Genomic DNA, 20,712 nt, shown 5'->3' with positions numbered 1-20,712 from the left:
GCTCTGCGGGCTCAGATGTGCAGAAAGAGTTTATTTTACAAGCATCGTTTTGAGTTGGCAGATCCCAGCCTCAAAGGCACATCTACACACTGGCAGGAAAAGGAAGACAAGAAAAACGCAGCGACGAGTCTTCGATTAGGGCCCTGCCCCCGAGCAGCCGTGTTCCGAGCCTCGGTGCTGGAGGTGCGCGGGGCCGCCCTGCGGCGGGCGTGGCGCGGAGGACGTGGCCCAGCGCGACCCTGCGCAGCCCCGCCGTGGGGACATGGGGGCGGCCCCCCGGCTGCGCTCCGTCACATGCGGGAGTGAGCCGTCTGCGGACGGCGGAGCTGGACGTTTGGACGTCGCCTGCGTTTCATTTCATTCTTGCAGTCAGTCCAGTTGAGAGAGCGAGGGGACGCCTCGGTAAATGCGCGGAAGGTGCCGGGAGAGCAGGCGGACCCCGGAGGGCCCCGGGCAGCTGTGCCGCCGTCTGCGAGATGCTGAAGGAGGACCGCGGCGGGAGGGGCGGGGGGCCGGGCGGGGAGCAGCGAGGGCTGCAGGCGCACCTGCCGCGCGCTCCTTGGGCGGGAGTCCGCGCCCTCGGGAGGTTCCTGAACAGCCACCGGGTAGCGAGCGTTTCCGCCGCGTCCTCATGGCCGTCCGAACTTCGTGTCGTCGAGGGGGTGGAAATGAAAGTCAGCAAGCGAGATTCGCCGGGGAGAACCGGCTCAACCGCCGCGCCACCCATTTCAGCGACACGCCCCCGCGGCAGCGGGGCCGCCACGGGGTGCCCCGGTGAGGGCGCGCGGGGCTTGCCTTGCGCCGGAGGCCGCTCGGATGGAGGGGCTGCCCGACGCGGAAGCGCGGGGCGCGGCTTCCAGCGTTTGGACCCGCTGCCGCCCACGAGAGGCCCTAACTGTCAGAGAGCAGCGTGGCGGATGAGCCAGGCCCTCATCCGGGCTCCTGCTGGTGACCCGGGCGAGTTACTCCACCTCTCCGAACCTCAGTTTCCCGTAAAGTGGGAGGAATGAAAGTCCCTCACTGTGCTGTGGTCAGAATGAAAGAGGGGCTGCTCGGGTTGGGGTCAGGGTTAGGGTCAGGGTCGGGGTCTCGGATGGAGGCCTTCTCTATCCCACAGTAAGTCTACTGAGACAGAAATCTCACGGTGATCCCGTTGTCAGTAAAAACGCACGTGAAAGTACCTCAGAAGCAGGCAGCTGAGCATTTCAGCGTCCCCAGCCGTGCGCGAAGTGCGGGGCTGTCTGCGTCCCCGCCTCTTGTCTCTCCGCGCACCGCCCGCGTGGTCTCGCCCGGAACCGCACGGGTCGCGGCGCCCCCTGTGCCGGGGCGGCAGGGCTGGGCGGGGGCCTGCTGCTCGCAGGCCCGGGGCGGCGAGGCGAGCTCACAGGCACACCCTGGAGCGCTCACCGTGCCATGTGCGCGTCGCTGCGTTCGGGCCCCTTGGGAGCCGCTGTCCGGCTGCGTTTACGTCCACGTTCCGGGAGGCGGTCTCATCCTCACAGGCTTGTGGCTCTTTTGGCTTTGGCATCGTCAGATTTTGTTGATTGTACAACAGTTTTTCCCCCTCGGGGTCCACGTTCCAGAAAGCAATCCTAAAGTTAATGTTTCCACAGGGACACGGTTAATTTTACAGGGATTTGCTTTATCCCTTAAGTCGTGGAATTACAGGAGTAACCCTGAAAGCTTTAGTCCCGCTGTTCAGTTGAGAAAGGAAAGTTTGAAAGACTCAGCTGCAACGATGCCTCTAGGAATATACCTGCGTTAAAAAGCGGGATAAGCTGGGTGTTATTTACACTATGAGTATTTCCTGTGTGGGAAGAAGTGTGCCCCGTAGGTCTGGGGCATCGCCCATCTCTAGATGATTAGCAGCGCGAGGAAGGGAAGACGCTGACGGGTAGCCTTGACAAGATAGCTGAATGGTGGCAACTTGTTCTTTATAAACACCTGCACGTAGACACACAATTTAACAAGGAAGATGGCCCTGACTTTCAGAATTTCCTACCTAACATCTTGCAATAACTTCTGGTGAGAAGTGAACACAAGGAATTGTGTGGGTTTTAGTTCCATGCCTGCCAGTAATTGTCTACTGCAGAGCTTAGCAGATATAATTCTCCAAGTTTCTGATTTCTCAGTTGTAAAAACAGAGACCATGACACCTGCAGTGCGGCTTAGAGGCCTCAAGAGAGTCATAGACTCGAACCCGCAGCCCCTGACAGCACAACCGCACGGCCACCGCGCCCTCCCTTCCCGGGAGGACGGCTCGCACGTTACACGGGGCGCCAACCACCAGAGGAGACCAGTAAGGAGTTAGTCATGACCACATACACCTCACCTCATAAGGACATTCAGCTAATACACTGCTCCACAATCAGTGGTGAACCGGGGGGGGGGGGTGTCTGTTTTTCTCATCCAGCGTGGGTGCGATTATTCATGGACAATAGATCAGAGTGATCGTTTGCTTTGTCCTGCTGGCACGCGGGCAAGTGTGAGCACTGACAGAGAGGCCCTCGTGGGATGTCATCTGCGGGGAGGGGCTGAGAAGGGCCCGGGGCTGAGGTCTCCCCGGGTCACAGGGGTGGGTCGAGTGAGGGAGCCCACAGCGAGCGTTCAGGGATCTCCCCACTGGACTCTGGGCAGCACCTTCCCAGCCGAGAGGGAAGACCACGGCCGCGGTCAGGGGCCGGATGCCGGCCAACGAGGGATGGAGGGATGCGAAGCCGGGCACTGACCCTGGGGGGCATCCAGCAGGGGGTGGTTCCTTTTCAAGGAAAGTGGAAAAGAAGGTCCTGAGGGAAGGGAAGGGTACTGGAACATCCATTCCTGGGCAGGACCATAAGGCCGGCACTGGGGCTCCAACCACGAGCTGAAGACACTGCCTCTACCAGCCACGGGAAATCTCACAACCTGACCCACAAGGACGGCTTTCAAACAATTTTAAATTTAAGTAATTCAGGCAGTGCATAATGGAGACGTGAAGTCAGCGTTATGGACAGAGGTGTGGGCGGGGGACCGTCCCAGGGAGGGTGGAGGGGGCGGGCGCAGCCTGAGCTTACCCTGAATTTCTGACTCCACACGTCAGCCTCAGGGTGGTCCGCTGGCTTTCCTCCCCCTCCCTCTGTAGGTAGCACATTCCCACCGTCTAAGGGAAGCTCCTCAAGGGCCCAGACCCTCCCACTTCCTCCCGGGCTGATGACTCACTCGTGTCTGCGAGACAAGTCAGACCCCTCACCTGCCCCCCCAGCCACCCCCACCACGCAGACGCCGCCCCCGCCGCCCCCGGGAGGGGCGCTCAGATGCCCTCCCTCACTTCACATTCAGATCTGGGGGCAGCGGCAGTCAGAGAGCCCACAGTCTGCGCACAGGGGGCCACTTGTAAGGTTCTTTTTCTCAGTATCTTAGAAGCAACATAGAAAACACACTGCAATAATGGTGACAGTTTTATAAAGCTTTCCATCTGCCTTTCCTCAATATAGACTGTACAAAATCTTTATTGATGGCCTATTCTTGGTCCAAACAAATATGCTGTTTTCATTGCATTTGGTGTCAAATACAGGAGATGAACCAGAACACACATTTCAAAGGCAGTGTAGTAACTCTGTGCTGGGAGAGGGCACACTACCCGACCCTGGAGGCCAGGACGCCCTTCCCAGGGTGTGGTGTGCTGCACTGTGTCCCCTGAAAAGATATGACCATGTCCTAAACCCCAGGACGTGCGACCGTAACATTAGGACAGAGGATCTTTGCAAATGGAATCCAGTTAGGAGGAGGTTGTACTGGGTTGGGGTGGACCCCATCCAAAGACTGGTATCCTTGGAGGAGAAAGGGGCGGGGGACAGACACAGAGGAGCTGGGGAGAAACGCCACGTGGTGACAGAGGCAGAGACCAGAGAGACGTGTCTACAAGGAGACGGATGCCACGGCCTGTGGGCAGTGTCAGAGCCTGGAAGGGCTAAAAGGCCCCCCGGAGCCCTCAGAGGGTGCCTGGCCCTGAGAAGCCTTGGGTTTGGAATTCTGGCCTCCAGAGCTGTGAGTGAAGACACTTCCATTTTGAGCCAAAGTGTCAGTGGTCTTTGGTTACAGGAGCCACAGGAAACTCATGCCCAGGGAGAGTGACACGTGGATGGAGGCCGACAGGGTGAGCAGAAGGGGCAGGTAGAGATGCTGTGGGAAGCAGGGGGAGAGCCTGGGTGGAGGGCATGGCATGTGCAAAGGCCCTGAGGTAGGAGAGACCATGGGTGTGACAGGGAAGTGCCTGAGCATCAGGAATCCGCGGAGGAACAGGACCCTCCGGGCGGCACCACTACAGTCTTCCCTGCAGGAGACGTGTGGTGCCCCTTCACCCACTTTTGGGAGGAATCCAGTCCTGCTGGGAGGAGCAAGCTTCCCCAGTGCCGTGGTCCCTGGATGAAGAGCTCCCGGAACCCTGTGCTACAGACCGAATGCCTGTGTCCTCCCCAAATCCATGCCCCCAGATGATGGCATCCAGCAGGGGGGCCTTCGGAGATGCGTAGGTCTGAGGACAGAACCGGCACGGACGGGGTCAGGGCCCCAGTAAAGGAGACCCCACAAAGCTCCCACTCCTGCTCCACGTGAGGACACAGAGCGGAGACACGTGTGTGAGCCAGGAATCCAGTCCTCACCAGACACCGAATCTGCTGGCCCCTGCATCTTGGGTTTGTAGCCTCCAGACAGTGAGAAATGAACGTCTGTTGTTTACAAGCCCCCGGTCTGTGGCGTCCCGTCACAGCTGCCCGCGTGGACCGAGACAGCCCATCAGCTCGGAGAACAGGGTAGAGGTTCACCTCAGAAGTCCCCGCCCATCTGGAACAAGGTTCTCCCAGACAGCGAGCTGGGATCTGCCTTCCACCCGTCCTCAGGACCCCCTGCCCGGCTGGCGGCACTCAGACAGCCCCAGACACCCAACCTGGACTCACATAAGAAGCGTCTGGGAGGAAACCAGCTCTCAGATTTGGGGGCTGGGAATTTCTGCGCTGGGTGATCATGGAATGTTCACAAGCCAGTTGCCACCATCCTTTGTTTGCTCAGGCTTATCAGAGTCACAGTGCAGAGGAGCGCTGCCTTAAAGTTATCAAAAACCACTTAAAAAAGACAATGACAGGATTGCAGAAGGATGGAGCTTGATGGAGTCTGACTGGTCCCTCGAGCCTGGTGCCCAGGGTGTCGGCTGACTTGGCAGATAAAGCCGTTGCAGAACGGCAGCCAAGGACGTCTGGGTTCCCGGCTTGCCGTGCTGCTGGTACAGCCCCTTTCTCAACTCCAATGCAGCATTTTCTTAAAGGAAGAAGGAAGCAGATTAAACAATGGTTCACTAATGCTAAGTTGGATTAACTTTTAGAATTTCTTGTTCAGACATTCACGCGAGTCTATGACCACGTAGCGTGCTTAGCTTTTTGTAGCTCCTGCAAGGAAAGCTGAAATTGTCCGTGTGAAAGCAGAGGGTCCCAGGAAAGTGGCCTTGCTGGGTAACGGGCACTCCAGGCCTGCAGTCGCGTGGAGACAGCCTTTCTGATGCTTGGGAGTGGGGTTCAGGGGCAAGTGGGGCAGCATCTGGAGACATCCCAGTCCTGGTGGCCTAACCTGGTCACGGGCATGAACCCCGGGTCCCACTGGCCACACTGTGCACAGGCTGCCCCCCCGGGAGGACCAGCAGCTGGGCCGGGCATAGGGGTTTCAGAGAGGAAGTCCCAGGGCTCGAGTCCCAGAGGTGCCCGGGGTGGGCCCCTTCTGGTGGGCGCTCTTCTGCTTGCTCTGAGGTTTGGTCCCCAGTTCCTCCTTATCTGTAAACCCAGGAGGGTAAATGCTACTTCCGGGAGGGGCTGTGGAAATAACTGGTTAATATTTCACAGGCACCTGAAGATACAAGCCCTCAGTCGAAGGAGCAGGGGACCCAGCGGGGGCTGGACTTCCGGGAGCGGCCCCGCGTGCCTGCAGCAGGGTCACCCACTGCAAAATGTGCCACTGTGCCGGTCCCCGAGGGCACACGACCAGGAACCTAGCGCTGATAACTGAGGAAACGTGACGCCCTGGGCATTGCTCCAGGCCAGAGCCAGTGCTCAAAGGCTAGAACTTGTTGAACTAAGTGTGTTTTAATCTACCTGCACAACAGATTGCAGAAGGATGGAGCAACTCACAGATTCCCTGACCTCAGGCAGGATGATGGCGCAAGAGCGGGGTGCTCGGGGAGGAATGCGCTGACTCAGCCCACGGGCTTGCAGGCGGCCTGGGGCCAAAAGAGCTACCGTCTGAGTCTCGACTGAAATAAACCAAATCTTTCTGAAAACACAGAGGACACCTGAGTTCTACGACTGCTGCTCTCAAACCTCCAGTTTCAAATCACCGACCCCGCAGTGGTCCCATGGGGGAGGGGCAGTCTCCTCTCCGGCACCATTTTCCTGGGGGGCCTCCTCCCAGAACCTTCCAGATGCTAATCAGGGAAAAGAATGTGAGCATCGTCCTCAGCCCCATCGGTCCCGCCGGCACACGCTCAGGGCTGATGTGATGGGCGCGCGTCTTCACACGGGCGTGCGGCATTTCAGAAGATAAAGGATGCGGGTGGGTGACAATTACAGACACACTGCCACAAGTTTCTACCGTACAGCACAGTATATCAGTATCTTGTAACACCTCTAATGGAGAAGAATATGAAAAGGAATAGATACCTGTGCATGTATATGTGTCACTGAATCGCTTTGCTGTACACCTGGAACTGACATTGTAAGTCAACACACTTCAATAAGAAATAAAATTTTAAAAAACCAGAAGGGAGGGAGATACGTCCCAAGAGGGCACGACTCAGTGGAAAGGACCCTGCCCCGGAGTCGGGAAGCCTCAGAGAGTGGCCAGCGGGAGGGAGTCCCCACTCCGCACGGGGCCAGCGGAGATCGTTTCAGGAGCACGTCCTCCCAGCCCTCCAGCCAGGCTGGGGCAGAGGCTGTGCTGACCACGCCCATGAGGTCCAAGAAGCCGGCGGGGCCAGGGGCCCGGGCTGAGCTGTGCTCGGAGCGGCCGCACCGTCCGCGATGCCCAGAGCTCCGGGTCCAGGTCGGCTGTGAGCTGACCCGATGACTTGGCCGGGCACTTCGTTTCTTCAAGAAAAAGACTCTGGACACAATCAGTCTTGGAGTTATTAAGGAAAAGAGCTGCAGGGAGAGTGAAAGGGCACTTTCCTTCCATTTCACACATTTTAACGTACATTCTGACGACTCAAACGCGTTCACGATGACTTGGACCAAGTGTGCAAACCTCACTCCCTCGGACGGGGAAACCATTGCAGGGCAACGGTAAGTCATGAGGCTCAACAGAAATGTGTCATGAAGGTAAATGCCCCTGAGGCCCGTCTGCTGTCTCTCTGGGGGAAATGAGGGGGCTGGATGGGGTGCTGCACTGATTCCCACAGGGATGGTGTGGGCTCCCACACCTGCTCTGCAACCCCTGGGATCTTTAAAAATCCAGCCTTTCCTGACAAGCTTTAAGCAAAGCTGCTGTATGCTGTCCAACACGCGGACAACTGGGCCCAAGGCTGGGGGCCAGGTCCCAACAAGGCACACGGAACTCATTCCTCGAGTGTCTCCTGGATGCTGGTGAGCAGGGGAAGAGCAGAGCGGAGCTCGATTTGAGTGTGCACACACGGGTACACATTCACAATGCACACAGGCAAGCACAGTCACGCACATATGTCACAAGGAGCACATGTGTGTCTTGAGACCACCAGAGCCGTCCCTGGATCACAGCATCACCTGTGAGCAGAGCCACGAGTGAACCAGGGAGGCTGGAGGGGCTGGCGTGGCCGTGAGGACCAGCCCGGCCAGATGGAGCAGCCCAGGTCACCAAGAGAACCGCTGAGGGGCCAGGCGGCTGAGGGCCTCCCTGGGGCAGGGTCCCCGAAAACGGAAGCCCTTTTCAGCAGGAACAAAGGGCACCACAAAAAGGAAGTGTGGGCAGCACCACGCTCGGCAGGAACTTGGCACAGACGGGGCGGGGTGCAGAGCTCCGAGGGCGGTGGGTGGAGGCAGGGCCGCAGGGGTCCCCTCACTGTAGATGAAGCCTCCACAGCAGGGAGCCCAGGGGAGCAGACACGGCGGCGGGGAGCGGCGGGCAGATGCTGGAACCTGTGGCCGGTGCAGGGAGGTCCCTGGGGATACACCGCCGGGGGCAAACGCAGACCCTCCCTGGGTGGCTGGCAGATCCATCCTGGAGGCAGGAAGACGTCATCAAACCAGCAGGGATCTGAGCTCAGCCCACAGATCACTAGTCACGACGTGGCTGAATTCAAGCATGTGGAAACGAGGCACCTATAGATTTGGTGGGGGGAGTTCTTAATGAATTCATGACCTTTCAAAGTGCTGATTTCGAACTACACTCTCCTGTAAGCCTCACCCAAACGTTAGAATAGAAGCCTCTGAAAGCAGGTCAGTCCACGCATCTGGCGCGTCGCCTGGGCTTCGGCGAGAGCGGCATCCTGGTTCCCCGGCTCCCCGCCGGCGAGCCGTGCAGACGCGGGCCACACACACAGGGGCCACAACACACAGCCAGGCCTGCGCCGTGCAGAGACCTCAGCTGCGTGTGTTTTCTTTCTTTCACGAAGCCCTCGGGCACGGTTTGGGTCTGGGCTCCACCTGCTCTGAGGGATGAATGAACACCTACGGCCCCTCTCCTCTGGGCGTTTCTGTGTCTCCCCCCTGGGTCCCCAGCACAGAGCTCCCGGGTGTCTGTAATGAGTGGCAAACCCCCCACCAGCCCTGCGCAGGGAGAGCGGCTGCACAGAGTACTCTGACCGGGAAGTGGAGGCCTCTGGAATCACCGCCCTCAGAGCCCGGCGGGCCCCAGGGCTCACGGCAGCACAGCGCCATGGAGAGAGGCCAGCAGGAGGCTCTGGACGGGGCCCGGGTGCACTTTTCTGGCTCTTCTTTACACGTGTCATGGAAGCAAATGAAGTTCAGCCTCAGAGATTTAAGACCCTGTGATGACTGCATCACAGTCGCCCATGCAGAAGTGACACCTGGGGCCTCTGCTAGCTTCACGGACAAATGTGGCTTAAAAAAATGGTGTGAAAATCAGTCTGGGTTTTAATCTACCTTCACGTTGAAATTTTCGTTAAGTTCCTAATCGTGCCCTTTATTCTGGTGTTGCTAAGCCTCTGTAAAAAACATCTATAGAAATGTATGTACACGTTGGTGTCAGGACTATTACATAATGTGGCTTTTTAAATTCTTATGTTTTATTGAAGTGTAGTCTGTTTACAGTGTTAGTCTCAGGTGCACAGCAAGCGATTCAGTTTCGTAACAGGGCTTTAACCGCGACGCTTCACTGCATTTCCAGGAAGGCTGTCTGCCCCGTCTGTGGCTGTGTCCCCTTCGCACCACGGTTCCCAGACGCTGTCGGAAACGAGTAAGGCCAGCTTTTAACACCCGGTCTAAATCCTCCTCTCTTCAAAGAGAAGCCCTGACACACAGAGACAGCGACGGAGCAGAAGATCGCCGCCTTCCTTCTCACAGCACCTCTCATGGAGCAGCACGGGGTGGTGCGCAGACGCAGAGCTGCACTCGGCCCGACAGGCATGTGACTTACCCTCTGTACTTCCAGGACACCAGCTGCAGCTGGTGACTACACTCCATAATCTCTAGCCAAGGTCATTACGTTTTCAGACACCTGACAGAATCAGGGGAAAAACCACTCTCCCCCGCCCCCTCCCAAGAGAAACCCAGCTCCTAAAATGTGAAAATCATTTTTGTTTGTTTTATTAAGCTCCTGCTTTGTCTGGTCTTTGAAGGCAACACAGTGAGCTGAATAAATCACGGCCCACGTTCTTCTGATTGGTGCAGAGCAGACGTGGGCAAAGGACTTCTGCAAAATTCAGGCTCTGCAGTGCGTCAGTTGGACGGTGACGACTGGGGCTGATGGAACCTGCCATCCGTGGACGCAACAAATACCCCGGCTGTGCGCTAGGCGGATGACGTGAGACCGGGAAAACCTATTTTAAGTTTCCCAGGATGCACGTGCCTGGTGGAACACTGAACCCCTTATAAACCAGATGTTATCAAAACCAGAGAACAGAGCCATGGCTGTGAAACGCCCCGCAGGGAAGGTGGGCATCCTGGAAACTGGGTCAGGGGACCACCCCAGGCAGGAGCAGACGAAGATGATTTCTGACCAGGAATTGGGGGAAGAACCCAGAAGATTCCCAGACAGGCCACAAGGAGAGGCTCAAGGTCGCTGGGAGAGACCCGGAGAGGGAACTGGTTTAGGGCAGAGCCAACCTTCCAGCACCGTGTGAGTGACAAACAGCTCCTGTGGCCCCTCTGCTCCGCCAGGTACAGCCCTGGGCCTCCTGCGGGGGGTGGGGGTGGGGCCAAATGTCGTGCCCTGGGAAACCCGTCTGCGGACTCGGGGCTCTCCAATGACACGACACGCCCCCCTTCCCCCCACGGCAGGAGCTGCCTGGTCTGATCCGGGTGCGCCTGGAAAGGCATGGTGCCGCCTTCTGCACATCCTGGAGGGTCAGGGAATTTAAAACACTCAGTTGTGCGTCTGCTCTGTCTGGGAAGCCTGCCACACAGCTCTGGATTTTTTGCTTTCCTCGCAAGTTTAGCAAAAATGTTAGGTTCCAACTATACAGGAAGCCGGGTGAGGAATATAACCAGCCGTAAATATTCCCCGTCAGAGACGCCGGCGCTCCCGGAAGGAAAGAGAGTGTGATTCTCCAAACGGAGAGAGAACCAAGACTAAATGACAGGAGACCGTGTTGTCGGGACGGGACGGGACTTTGCACGAGTCAGTGTGTCAGTGAAACGGACAGAAACGCTGCAGCGCATCGCCGCGTGCGTTGCGGGCAGAGATGCCCAGGGAGGCCTGCGTTGCCCAGCCACGCGTCGGGCACCGCCCCCGCTTTCCCTGGGCAGCGGTCCCCTTACTTGGAGCACCTCAGACTACAGAGTCCTGGGCCTGGACTGCAAGGCTGTGCTGTGGTGTCCAGAGACGGGGGGCCAGGACTCTGCATTGGCTGGCAGAGCCCCGGGGGGACACTAGGCGTCACCCTCGTCCTGCAGCCTCGTGGGACGCAGGACGTGGGCTCTGGCCGCAGCAGACACTTGGGTTGGGCGCTGGTGTCCCCCTCCCAGAACCAGTCCCCCACCTAATCTGAACCGATTCGGGCAGGTGCTCAGACTCCGGCCGAGGTGAGCGCGAGCTGAGTCTCCTCTGTCCCTGGTTAGGTGGGCGAATGATGGCAGGGAGGCCAAGGAGGCCCGTGCGTCTGCGAGGTCTTTGCCGGAGGAGCTGTCTTTGCACCCAGCTTTCTGCTCCTGCCCGCAGGGCTGCAGCGACAGACACCACCAACTGCAGGGAAGGCAGGATGCGGTCTGGGACGGAGCCCACTTGGGGAGATCCTCTGTGGCCTGACACCCCCGAAGGCGGGGTTGACACTTGTGGGTGCTGCTATCAGTGGTGACCAGGCCAGCAGGGGCTCTCAGCCTACTTAACACATCCAGGGTGAGGGTGATGTCTGCTGGGGGCAACTGGGCTCCCCTCCCTCCAACAAAACCTAACCCTCACCGCCTCCACCCTCCTACCCCGACTCCCGAGAAACCAGGGGACGTTTACGTGCCGCCTAGAGGGGTCGTGCCTTGAAACCTACACCTCAGAAAACCAAATGACAACGAGGCATGTCCCGCTGGTGCCTCCACCTGCCGTCCAGCCACGACTTAGAGGAAGTCTCGGTCCAGCCGGGGAGCTGGTGGCCGAGGGGACGGGCACACCCTGGGCCCCCCCGAGCTGCAGCCCTCACCAGCTGGGACTTCGGGCCACCGCAGAACCCCGGGTGCCCCCGCCGTCGTCTGCAGGGTCCTCACGGCAGGGGCGTGGCCTGGTGCTCCTTGGCGTGGCTCAGAGCCGCCGTCGGATGGTCAGCGCCGCGTGCTGGCCACCGATCAGAGCAAAACCCAGCACAAAAGGCCGTCCAGTCGACTGCCTCACGCCGGGGGCTCCGGCACCCGTCTCTGTTCTCTAGGTGGTTCTGACACAGGGGAGACAGGGACCGAATCCAAGCCTAACTGCCACGCAGACGAAATCAGCATGATGTTAAAAACTAGCGCGTTCAGTGAAACAGCCCTTTCTGCGTTTTAAAATCTACAACACGTACCAAAGAGGAACATCGCATCCTCAAGAAAAGCCGCCAAGGGGCTCTGAGCAGAAACTCATTTCCTGTCAAAGGCTGCGGCTTCAGGCCTCAGAGGAGCTCTTTCCCACACTGGAGGGCGTCGCCCTCTCGTCTCCAGCTCTCAGCCCCGACCCCTCTGCACAACCAGCACTGGTTTTGGCATGGCGTGGTGTGGCGCACCGCCTTGACGAGAAATGCATCTGTTTTTTGTATTTTCACATCTATTCTTTCCTTTAAAAATGAGCTCTTCTTAAAGCAAAAGCCCCTGATGTCTGATTGTTCCCCAGAGTGTGTGGCCCACGTGGGTACGAGGCCTGGTGCTGGCTGGGGGTCAGGAGGGTGGCCTGCTGTCCCTCCCACCCAGGGGACAGTGACTTAAGAAGGCATGGTCTGGGACAGTGCAGGACACCTGGCTTTGGGCACGTGCTCTGAGACCTCAGGAGCACAGGGTGAGTGTCACCAGCCGTCACAGGGGTCACTGGACAGAGCAGAGGACGCACTGGACCTCACACACACGACCCCCCAGGTCTGCTGACTGCTGAGAACCCCCATTTCCTTGGGGTAATAAGACGAGGATGTTGCTCAGTTCAGAGGGTCCTCAAGGGATGGAGAGGAAATAGGCATCTCTGGGGAGCAGGGGAGCCTCTGCCTCCTGGGAGGACGTCTGACCCCAGGGTGCCTGTGGGGCCCTGGCGGGACACCATTATTTCACTTTCTAGTGTTCTTTTAGAAGATAAGTCTGTGTGAGGGGTGGGAGGAGATAAGTTAGGCTTCTTTATGGGTTTTATATATGTCACATATATGTATACATATGTATATACACACGTATGAGACAACAGACATCATGCAGAAATAAACCCTCATGCTGAGGCGTTCAGAGCAGTAAATCTTAGGTAAAATTACACTTGGGGAAGGGGTTCGTTCCTACTTACAAGACGCTGCTCTAACACACAGCGCCGGCCAACCCCACGCTCCAGACATGCAAGGATGGTTCAATGCCAATTCGAACATGAATCGGTACAGCCCATCACACTAACAGGTTGAAGAAGGAAAATCACAGGAGCCTATCAACTGGCAGGAAACATCCATCACCCACTCACGATGCAACTTCGCAGCAAGTGAGGAATAGAGGGAGCACTCCCTCAACTTAATAAAGAACTTCGACAGAAACTCTACAGCTATATCATCCTTAGCGGTGAAAAAGCGAATGCTTTACCCCTTGGATCAGGAATAAGGCAAGGATGTCCACTCCTGCAACTCTTATTCAGCACAGCCCTCGGAGTTCTGTTGCAATAAGATAAGAAAAAGAAATAAAACAGATAGAGGTTGGAAAGGAGAAATAACACTTCCTTATTTATAGATGGCATGATGGTCTGCATGGGTATCATGAGGAATCTACCCCAAACCTCCTAGACTTAGCAAGGGGGTTCAGCAAGGTTGCAGGACACAAGAGCGACACATGAAAGTCACGCATGTTTGTACATGCTAACTACAAACGTGTTGAAACATGACACCATTTAAAATTACTCCAAATAAAATGAAATACTTAGGTATACCCTAATAAAACCCCACAGATTCAGAATCTATGTGCTTAAAATTACAAAACACTGATGAAAGAAACCAAAGAAGGTCTAAATAGAGACAACCTGTCATCATGGTGGGGAAGACACCACACAGGAAAACTGTTAATTCTCCCCAAGTCCCTCTGACTTGATGAAATTCCCATAAAAATTCCGAGGGTTCTGTAGACACAAACAAGCTTATTCTAAAACGTATGGAATGATGCAACAGCTGGAACAGCTGACAGCATTTCGATAAAGAAGAAAAAGTGGGAGGACTCACTCGGCCTGATGGTAAGGTTCACCCTCCAGCCACAGTGCTCAGGACAGTGTGGTCAAGGGAACAGTCAGGGAACCCAGAAACGGAGCCAGACAAGTATGTGAGCACGACCTTTGACAAAGATGCAAAAGCAGTCTGGTGGAGGAAGAGTCATCTTTTCAACAGACAGTCGGGGAGCAATGGGACAATCCCAGGTAGGAACAGAGACCAGTGAAAACCAAAAGCCCTCCACCGACACCTCTCACCTTCTACCAAAATTAACTCACAACAGACAACAGACTTCAGTGTAAAACGCAGAAACACAAAACTTGTAGGAAAAGAAAAACAAAAAACAGGAGAAAAGCTTTCAGACTCAGGGTAGACCAAGGGATCTTGCATCTCACACCTAAATCCCAGTCTATAAAAGGAAAACGTGAATAAACTGGATTTCATGGAACTGACAACCTCCTCTCTGCAGAAGACCCAGTGGAGAGGATGAAGGCAAGCTCGGTTGACAGGGTGACTGCAAACCGTCAGGACCCTCCTAGAACAGGGAGGAGCCGCCAAGACCAAACAATCCAACGAGAAAGTGGGCAAAGACACAGACAGCTGGTCCCCGGGAGGAATGCAGAAGGCAGACGCACACGTGGAAAGACTGGCACCGTCGTCCCCGAGGGAAATGCAGACCAGAATCACGGGTGGTGTATCACTGCACACCTGTTAGAACAGCCCAGACAAAAAACAGTGACAGTGCCCCACGCTGTCACGGCCTTGGGGATGCTGGGTCACTCACAACTGGCTGGTGGGACGGAAAGCGGTGCAGTCGTTCTGGAGAAGAGTAGGGCGGTTCTTGTGAAACGGAACGTGCACTGACGGTGCCACTCAGCGATAGTGCTCTCGGGCACTCATCCCAGAGCAGTGACAGCTGGGTTTACACAAAAACCTGGACATGGGTGATCACAGCAGCTTTACTCAAATAGCCCCAAACTGGAAACCCTCACAGGGTGAATGGTTAACACCAAAAAACCACGAGGCAAGGGCCATCCATTCCGTGGAACACTACTCAGCGATAAAAAAAAGAATGAGCTCCCGGCATCCTCAACAACTTGGAGAAACTGCAGGACAACAGCACTGAGTGAAAAAAGCCGATCAAAAAGGGCTGAATGTGGTCTAATTTCATTTAGAAAGCACTTCTGAAATGATGACGTTACAGAAAATGGGGAAATGACGGGTGGTTGCCAAGGGCCTGGTGGGGGGAAGTTGGCTGCCAGAGGGAGCCTGGGGTGGAACCCTCTTACCCACTGTGGGCGGCCACACGGTTCTACACGCGTGACAAAATCACACAGAACGACACACACAGACACACGGGACGTGTAGACTGGTGAAATCTCGGTACGGCTGACGCGTTGTACCAGTGCTGGCTTCCTGGTTAGGAGACTGTACTATTGTCTTGCAAGATGTATGGAGGGTGTAAGAATCTCTCTGTATGATTTCCCACAATTGCATATGAATCTACAATTATCTCAAAATTAAAAGTTTCAGAAAATTGCTTCTGTGACCCACCTCTGCCCAGGCTCTCCCGGGTGGGAGCACTTGGGCGTACACTCACCAGGTCACCGGGACTGTCCATCTTCAGCTCTTCTGGATTGTTCTCTGAAATGTCTGTTTACACTCCCACGCGCCATAATGTGAGTTCTCACTTCTTCATATCTTCCCCGAGACTCGGTATAGTCAGAAGTTCAACATTTTTACCAGGATGATGGACATGAAAACTTGTCCCAGGTTAGACAGCTTTTCGTGTTTTATTAGCCCGTTCTCCTCCAGGCCTGCCTGTGCTTCCACAGCTTTCTCTGGTGGGTGGCTTGTGTTATGTTGCTGAATTCTACCGTGTTTCATACCTCCCACCAGAGTCTGTTTATCCGCATTCCCTCGGTAGCCACCTATTTCTTAACAACAGAGCCTCACACCTACTCAGTGGAGCTCTCAGAACCTGGATCCGTATTTATGAATTTTTAAGAGTTATTGATTCTGAGATATTGCTAAAAGCTTCAGAAGAGGCATCGGTGGTTACTCCTGGTCAGAATGAGAGGGTGATTCTACCTCTGGACGTGGCTTCAGCTCACACCTGAGCGTTCCGGCCTCCTGTCTGGCTGGCCCCTCCAGCCCCAGTTCCCCGTGATGAGTCATTCATGTGTCTCTCCTACTGGTTCTGTTTCTCTGGCTGAACCCGATCTACACACTCAGGAGGATTGAAATCTGCTCCATCAGCATCTCTGCTGAGTGGGACCATCAGGGTCTCCCTGTGGGTAACTTCTGCTGCGCTAAAACCAGCTCCTGGGGCCCCAAACTCAGGCTGACTTAAGCGTCCTGCAGTGGCTCTGATGGGCCAAAGTGTCCTTCTGCCTAAGGACAACGTACCAAAAACCATACTGAGGAATTAGCAAGCTGTCTTTCCTTCTTTGTGGACAACTTCACAGAGGAAGTTAAGGGGAGGATGACTAACAGTGACCTGACAGCAGCCTCGTGGTCCAGTCATCCTGAAGAGGAAGCATGTTTTGTTGGGTGTGGCTACTCCTCAGCCATGGAATTTTTTAAAAATGCAGGGCAGCTCTGTGGGGTTTGCAAGGTGTCCTGTTCACCCTGCAGGGCAGCACCGAGGGGCTGGAGGCAGAGTCCCGGGATGGAGTTCTGTGCGCCTCTCGGCCTCAGTGTGCCTTGGTTTCTTAGTCACTACAAACGAGGGCACCTATAGGGTATTTCTATCAAAGGAGGATATCCCAGCGCACCGTGACTCTTTACGAGGTGATGTATCGCCCTCGGAAGACAGGCCAACACTTTGCAAGTGGTCAAAACACTGCCTGGGTGCCGGGACAGAGAAGGTACGGAGACAGGTGCATGCATGGTGCCAAATATTTAAAGACGCGCAAGAGAAACTGAAAGTCAAACTACATAACCTCTAATTAACATTTAAAAATTCAGGATGAACTAGAGAAGTCACAGAAGAGGCTGGTCTCCTCTCTTTTTCACTTTCGGCCGATGCCTTCCACCAGGGCACGCGGCCCGAGCCATCCCCGACCGAAACCAGGGCAGACAGACTCAACGCCAAGCCACAGAACAAATAACTTTTCTGATAATGTTCTTATCTCTGGGCAGAAATGTGATACTTTAGAAAGAATTTGAAAGTGGATTTGAGCCAAATAGCTCTTGTTTAACCCTGAGTTAATAAAGGCAGTCATTTCCCAACACTGGGAACTGACATTTCATAATAATTTTTTTGCCAGTTTCCTTTCCTTCAGGTTTTGGTTTACCCCACTTTAAAAAATCCAATTGCCGAGGGGCGCCTCTCCAGGTTGGAAAAACACAGGTTTAGGCTGCGGCCCCTTTGCAGGTCATGGGCCAACCCTTCCCTGAGGAACTGCTCTGTCCCCAAACCCCATGTCCGTGGAGGCCTCCAGCACTCAGAGGTGGCCTGCCAGTGAGCAGGGGTGCAGGACTGAGCCCAATTCAGGGTGGTCCCTGACTTGTGGGCCACACTCTGTAAAATGCCCCCCTGAGCTGGAGGGAGGGGGGTGCTAAGGTCTCCAAAAGCCACAGATCTTAAATAAGACATACTCTAAAGTTCCTTTCCTCTGAAAAACTCTTTCTAGCCTGGGTGTGGGTGTCCGTGGCCAGGATGGCTAGCAGCTCCCCCCCACCCCCAACCAGGTTCACACCCCTCCGCCCTCCCAACACATCCGGGCGATCCCACATGCCTTCCACGGACGCAGAGATAAAGCCAACACATGCTGCCGATTCTCACGTCGTCGCAACTGGGAAACGGAGAACCGGGAGCCAAGACGCCCCTACTTCCTACCCAGTCTTCCTGAGATCCCTAAAGAAACTTAGTTTTCCCTACCCCACTCCACCTTCTGGAACGGACAGAGAAAGTAGACCCTAAAAGAAACGACGCGGTGCCACCAGCATCCCACAGGGACCTAGAGCCACCTGGGCACCAGCAGAACCTGCAGGGCACATGGCACCCTCAGGGCCACCAATCCTGGTGCCGGGCCCAGAGGGCCTCACGCCCGCCCGGGAGGGGCCCGCGCCGCCGGTCTCGGCGCCAGGCGCGCAGGTGGGCGCAGGTGGGCGCAGGCGGCGCGGCCCGAGTCGGAAAAGGCCTTGCGAAGGCGGAAGCCCGGCGAGTCGCCTGTCGCCGCCCTTGGCGCTTAGAGGGAAACTAGCTTTCGCGTGGGGGCGGGGGGCGGCAGGGGTCGTCTGCTCGGCTCCAGGTGTGTTCTTAAGTTGGCGGGGACCCCGCCTGCCCGAAAGCTCGCCACCAGCTCCGTCCCTGCACCGCCCAGAGCGGCCTCTTGACCTTTGTCACCTCCCACCCCTAAACTCCACCCGCACCCCCACCCGTGCTCTTCCAGCGACCCCTGTCCGGAGCCCACACCTGGACAGCCGTCGGGTGCAGCCCCGCCGCTCCGGACCGGGGTCCGGACCCGCGCCCACCCGGGCCGGGCTGCCACCTGCCGCCACCCGCGCCGCTGCCCAGGGGAGCCCCGCGCCCCGCGCCCCGCGGTCCCGCTCCCCGGGCGCAGACAAAGGCGCCGCCCGCTCCCCAGCGAGGCTCACCCACCGCGCTGCGCTCGCTGCTCCCAGGTCGAGGGGCGCCGCGGGGTCCAGGCCTCTTCCCCGCCGCCCGGGCCCCAAGCGCGGGCAGCGCGGGGTCCCGGGCGCCGCCTTCCGGGTCGGGGCCGCGGGCCGCCGGGGCCGCAGGCTCGTCCTCGCTGGTGCGCGGCGGCTGCAGCGGCGGCGACTGACGGCGGCTGTTCGGAGGGCAGGGCGCCCCGCCTCTCTCCCCCGCCTCCGGCTTCCTGCGCGCCAGGTACGCACGGCCCGCGGGAGCCGAGCCCGCCCCGCCCGCCGCCGCCGGCCCGCAGCGCCGCGCGAGCTCCGGGCGCACGCGGCACCGCGCGCAGGGCCAGCGCCGGGAGGCGGGCCCGGGCTTCGGGGGGCAGGACCGCTGCTCGTTGCTCGCGGCTTAGCTTCCGAACTGCCCCCGCCCGAGCGCGCTGGGAGGGACCCGCGACAGCACCTGCTCCACGCCCCATTCCGCCGCGCGGACTCCCGGGGCCAGGGCGCGGCCGCCCGTCCCAGTCCGCGCCGCCGACCCCGGGTTCAGGGCTCGGCCCTCGGCAAAGCCTGGCCGCCTGAGAAACCAGGGGCGCCCTGCAGGCCCCCCGCACACAGGCAGGTGCTCCGATGGAGGGCACACGCGTCCCCCGGAGGCAGGCAAAGCGCGCACGGAACAGACCCGAAAACGCGCCGAAGGGGGAGGCGGACCCGGGTCCTGCAGCGCTGAAGCATCTGTCTGTTGGCTTGTGCTCGGTGTCATCCTCTTGGTCCAAAGGGAGCCTGTTGTTTGGACATTAGTCACCTGCACACACAGTCAGATGGTCCTTTCTCCTGGATTCTCGGCCTTTTCCTGATGGTGGAAAAGCAGGGGGCAGGGAGAGAAGCTGGCCCAGCTGCTGGCGTCCCCCGACGACCACTTAGCTTCCGCGTCAGGGAACTGACCCCGATGCTTCCCAGGAGCCCGCGGGACCCGCACAGTTTATCGGGAGCAGGGAAGTGTGGTGCCCGGAGAAACTCAGCCCTTGTCCCCTGGGCCGGCTGTCCCGGGCTAGGAGAGCCAACTCCTGGTGTGGGTTCAGGGCCGCCTGCCCCAACCAGCCGCCCTCACAGACCCAGGGATCTAGCCACCTCGATGCGATGCTGGTGATTCTAAGAGAAGTGTGTCCACGATCACAATATCTGACCCTCTCCTCAGGGAAGACTGGTCCGGGGTTTCGAGAGTTAGAGATGGGAGGTCAGGAGGCAGCAGAGGAGGGACGCAGCCTGTGCGGAAGAGAGGTTTGTCTGTTTTCAGGCTTTCTGCCCTCCCCCCTCCCCCACCGGCCTTCTGCTCACTTACAGCAAAGCGTAGACCGGTGGGAGTCAGGGAGCCAGAGAAACCCAAGGGCACGCAGGGCAGTGACTCCAGCCAGGACTTCCTGGTCCCGGACTCATGTCACTCTTACTTACCCCCCCCCCCATATTACTTAAAGTTCAGGCCATCCTGGGTCCCATTTGGATGCCGGTTTTAGTATCACAAACGGCTTCTCCTGCCAAATGTATCTGCGTTTTCCCAGGTGACTGGGATGCTGGAAGACTGGGTCTTGTGCCCTGCACACAGCAGTGAAGGCTGGGTGTTGGGGAGTCCAGGCCCCCTGGAAACAGCAGTGTTCTCTTTCATGCTGTGCAGAAACTTCACACAGGCCAACAGTGCTCTCTGCAAAGGTCATGTTCACCAAGCTCCAGTTAAAAACTCTTTTTAAAGATTTATGAAATCCCACCATGCATATATTTTGGCCCCAAATTCATGGGTACTTTGAGAAAAACATACATGAGGGAATAAGGAACACAATTTAATAAAGCGATGGGTGGGCATTTGGAAGGTCCAGTGTTAATGACATCCGGTCCTTCCTGCCCCAGGGAAGGACCCAGGATGGAGGAGCCAGGTGGGCGCTTCCCCTCGGAAGGGCAGGTCACATGTCACACGAAGGTGACCATGCATCTTTGGGCAAAATGACAGAGATTCATTTTGCTGATTAGAATTAAAAGGGGCTCTTTTGACAAGTGAAGGATAAATGATCCAAGCCTCACCGTCTCTTCAATGTCTCTGAGGAAGTCATCGG

The 20,712-nt window shown here is 57.1% G+C and overlaps 1 protein-coding gene across 5 annotated transcripts in view; it reads right to left on the bottom strand.

Annotated features, from left to right (window-relative positions):
* Positions 1-18,973, bottom strand: part of MBP (myelin basic protein) — an 81,146-nt gene extending 62,173 nt beyond the window's left edge. Inside the window, exon 1 of one of the 5 annotated variants that reach the window (XM_072952409.1) lies at positions 18,612-18,973. The gene's annotated coding sequence lies outside the window, so the exon portion shown is untranslated. Of the gene's footprint in view, positions 1-18,607 lie in introns of all 5 variants that reach the window. The other 4 variants (XM_072952408.1, XM_072952407.1, XM_072952411.1 and 1 more) reach the window with 4 other exon arrangements.
* Positions 18,974-20,712: the final 1,739 nt, after the last annotated feature.

The sequence above is a fragment of the Vicugna pacos genome, chromosome 30, assembly GCF_048564905.1.
Source record: "Vicugna pacos chromosome 30, VicPac4, whole genome shotgun sequence".
Classification (NCBI taxonomy): domain Eukaryota; kingdom Metazoa; phylum Chordata; class Mammalia; order Artiodactyla; family Camelidae; genus Vicugna; species Vicugna pacos.
The sequence above is the reverse complement of the archived record's forward strand: the minus strand, read 5'-3'. Positions and strand labels throughout refer to the sequence as shown.